The sequence below is a fragment of the Lissotriton vulgaris genome, chromosome 7 (genome assembly GCF_964263255.1).
Source record: "Lissotriton vulgaris chromosome 7, aLisVul1.2, whole genome shotgun sequence".
NCBI classification, from domain to species: Eukaryota; Metazoa; Chordata; class Amphibia; order Caudata; family Salamandridae; genus Lissotriton; species Lissotriton vulgaris.
The window spans coordinates 937,762,401-937,766,645 of record NC_141695.1 but is presented as its reverse complement, the minus strand read 5'-3'; the positions used below and the strand labels follow the sequence as shown (position 1 = coordinate 937,766,645).

General features: G+C 43.6%; 1 pseudogene; it reads left to right on the top strand.

Moving 5' to 3' along the window:
- Positions 1 to 334: 334 nt before the first annotated feature.
- On the top strand, positions 335 to 2,929 carry LOC147702752 (protocadherin gamma-A11 pseudogene; annotated as a pseudogene).
- The last annotated feature ends 1,316 nt before the right edge of the window (positions 2,930 to 4,245 follow it).

The window sequence follows — 4,245 nt, the reverse complement described above, 5'->3', positions numbered from 1 at the left end:
GCAATTAAGAGAGAGATCTTTGATTTTCGTCCTTAAGCAAGAAAACAACGCCCGAAGCTTGTTCAGCAGGAATGTTTCAAAAGTTTCAGCACTTGAAATTATTACTTCGGACACCGAGCGCCGCTGTTCACCAAGTAGAGAATTACAGTAGATCTTTAGTATACCACGTGGTACAACAGCCGAGAATGCTCAGAAACAGATTGAAGAAGGGTATTCCTTTAATAACCTTAGTACGAAGCGGGCGCACCTTAACCCACGTCACCGTCAAACGGGTTATTCTTTTCACAATCGAAGACGAACCATTTATCAGAACCACTGGACTCCGCAGCTCGCCATGGAGCAGACACCGAGGCGCTGTTACTCTGGGATTCGGGCACCAAGGCGCTGTTACTCCGTAGCTCAGACGTTGAGGCGCTGTTACTCCGGGGCTCAGTCATCGAGGCGCTGTTACTCCGGGGCTCAGTCATCGAAGCGCTGTTACTCCGGGGCTCAGGAGAGGCGCTGTTACTCCGGGGCTCCTCTGCTGCTTCTCGTTGCTCTGCTGACAGTCTGTGGAGCCGCTTCCGGTCAGCTGCGTTATTCCATTCCCGAGGAGATGAGGAAAGGCTCTTTTGTTGGGAATGTTGCTCTGGATCTGGGGATGGATACAAAGGAGTTATCGGAAGGCGGAGCCCGGATTGAGTACAGAGGTAGGAAGCAGTCTTTTGCTCTCAACTCCGTTAAGGCACATTTAATCGTCAATGACAGGATTGACAGGGAGGAGGTGTGTGGACGTGTTGCCCCTTGTCTGTTACAAATACAGATTATTTTAGAAAGAGTTTTGAACGTGTATGCAGTAGAAATAGAAATCCAAGATATTAATGACAACTCGCCCACGTTTATTGATGATCAAATAACACTACAGGTCAATGAAAACACAGTGCCTGGCGCACGATTTGAGCTTCCAGGCGCTCGAGATGCAGATGTTGGAAATAACTCTCTCCAGTACTATCAGCTGAGCGCTAATAAGCACTTCACCCTGGATGTAAACATAAGAGCAGATGGCACAAAGCATGCAGCGCTGGTCCTGGAGAATTCACTGGACCGGGAAGAACAAGATGTTCACCAACTGGTCCTCACAGCCATAGATGGAGGAAAACCTGCAAGGTCAGGCACAGTGCAGATCAAGGTCACAGTTCTTGATTACAATGACAACGCCCCCGTATTTGACAAGTCTGTTTATAAAGTCAGTGTGTTGGAAAACGTGCCAAAGGGAACTACAGTGACGACTGTAAGAGCTGTAGACATTGATCAGGAACTGAACTCAGAAGTAACCTATTCATTCAATAACGGTATGGACACGGATTTACAAACATTCACATTGCATTCTAAAACGGGAGAAATAGTTTTGAGAGAAAACCTGGATTTTGAAGTCAAACAGTTTTACGAATTAGATGTTCGTGGCAGTGATGGAAGTTTTTCTTCAAAATGCAAAGTGTTGATAGAAGTTATCAATGTGAATGACAATGCCCCAGAGATCATACTGTCCTCTCTGCTCGATCAAGTTGCAGAGAATAGCCCTGTGGGCACAGTCATCGCCCTTCTGCGGGTATTCGACCAAGATGCAGGAGAACATGGAACAGTTACATGTTCCCTCCCTCCTCATCTCCCCTTTCATTTAAAGAAGTCGATTGGAACATATTACAGTTTGGTGACTAGTGGTCTTTTGGACAGGGAAGAAGTCCAACAATATAACATAACAATCAAAGCCACAGACAGCGGGACTCCCCCATTGTTTAAAGCAGAAACACTACATTTACAGATCACAGATGAGAATGACAACCCCCCAGCATTTGATCGCGCCTCATACAGCGCCTACATAATGGAAAATATATCTTCAGGAACTTCCATTTTTGCAGCAAGGGCAAAAGATCTTGATATCGGTCAGAATGCAAGAATCAGTTATTCCATCACTGAAGGGCACATTAAAGATGTTCTACTTTCTTCTTACATATCCATTAACTCTGAATCTGGTGTGATCTATGCACTTAATTCCTTTGACTTTGAAGAGTTCAGAGAGTTTCAGATTGAAGTGAAAGCTCAAGATGGCGGATCTCCAACTCTGATGAGTAATGTCTCTGTGACATTCTTCATACAGGATCAGAATGACAACACTCCTGAAATATTATACCCATCCTCCACTACAGATGGGTCGTCTGGGGTGGAGATGGCTCCACGTTCCTCTGAACCAGGTTATCTGATCACTAAAGTCGTGGCTGTCGATGCTGATTCTGGTCAGAATGCGTGGCTCAGCTACATTCTGCTGAGGTCCACAGACCAGGGTCTGTTCACTGTAGGTCTTCACACTGGAGAAATCAGGACCGCCCGCCCCATTATCGAAAAAGATTCCACTAAACAATTCCTGGTGGTCTTAGTCAAGGACAATGGGCAGACTCCTCTCTCTTCTTCAGTTACTATCACCATCGTGTTGGCAGACAGTATGCCAGAAATGCTTCATGATCTAAGTAAACCTGCAGCTCCCGCAGACATGGAGTCAAACCTCACCCTGTATCTGGTGATCACTCTTGCTGTTGTTTCCTTCTTGTTCCTTTTCCTGATCATTCTTCTTTTGGCGATCAGGCTTCACAGCTGGAGGGAATCTCAGCTCCGAGACACATCTGGTGTTGACTTCACTGCACTTCCTGCCTCCCATTTTGTTGGCATTGATGGAGTCAGAGCTTTTCTACAGACATACTCTCATGATGTATGTTTGACAACAGATTCAGTTGAAAGCCAGTTTAGGATTCCCATTTCAAGTGATACAAATACCCTTTCAGGAAATCAGAACTTAGAGAATCAAGGGTCAGTACTTATTGATGATTTTTTATGTATTGGGAAAGAAGATCATCATTTTATTCAGGTAGGAATGTTACTTTTTGGAACAATTTAACTTGAAATAAATCATTCATTGTTTTTGGGTGATACATATGCCCAGGTGTGACTAATAGACAGCACAACATATGCTTTTACATTTTATTATACAATATACTCATTTATGTATGACGAAGATCAAAGGCAATTCAGGTGTGAATAACAAACAAAATTGATATTTGAAATTACCTCATTAAAGTAAATAACATGTAACAAGGCACACCATAGAATAGTATACCACTCATTAAGGAGAGACAAGTCATTGCATTAATGCTCTTCCCCGTTCTCATATTCAGCTGTCTTTTTTGATGATTATGATGGGACACTCAAACAACACTAACATTTCACTAATTATTCAAAGTAACATTATCTCCAAACTGTAGAGCCACACTGTTGTACTCACAGCATTCCAACACCACTTCCATCTGAAGCATGGCAAGTGTTTCCTTGAGATGCCCAGTGGGCCCAATGCAAGAGACTTGGGGCCCGATGTAGGTACCAAATACCGGTCGGAAACGGCCGATTTCGGCCGTTTCCGACCGGTATTTGGCCTACTGAGATGTAGGGGACCTTTTTTTGTCCGATTCGGTATTTTACCGATTCGGTAAAATTACCGAATCGCAAAAATACCGAATCGGTAATTTTACAGATTTTTTAAATTTGGGGTGTAGGTGGGACTACTTTCAGTCCCACAGGCCCTTCAGATTCGGTATTTTAACACCCAATCCAATTGGGTGTTAAAATACCGAATCCAGGTGTGCATGCACATGTGTGCATGCACACCTATGCCATGTGACAGACAGACATGCCCTTAGGGCATGTCTGTGTGCCACATGGCTCACATGCCTTTTTTTGGGTGCTGGAGGGTGTCAAAGTGACACCCCCTGCACCCTTGCACAAATCGGTAATTACCGAATCGGTAATTACCGATTCGGTAATGCCCATTGATTCCTATGGGCTTCAAGGCCCATAGGAAGCAATGGGGGATACCAAATCCGTATTTACAGAATCGGTAAATACCGAATCTTACAGATTCGGTATTTACCGAATCTGAAATACCTACATCTCCCCCCCTCTAATTTACCACTTCATAAATACCGATTCGGTATGATTCGGTATTTATGAAGTGGTAAATGTAGATTTACCTACATCGGGCCCGTGATGTTTGCCTGGATGCATAATGTGATAAATCCAATCTTCAGCAATATCTCTTGAGCTGTGTGACAATCTTGCTTTAAAAACAGTGTTGTTAAACTGCAAAGTTTCAATTAAATTAATACATGTATATAGATTAATCTTTCAGAACTCGTTGTGCATCTACAATTTTTTGAATCC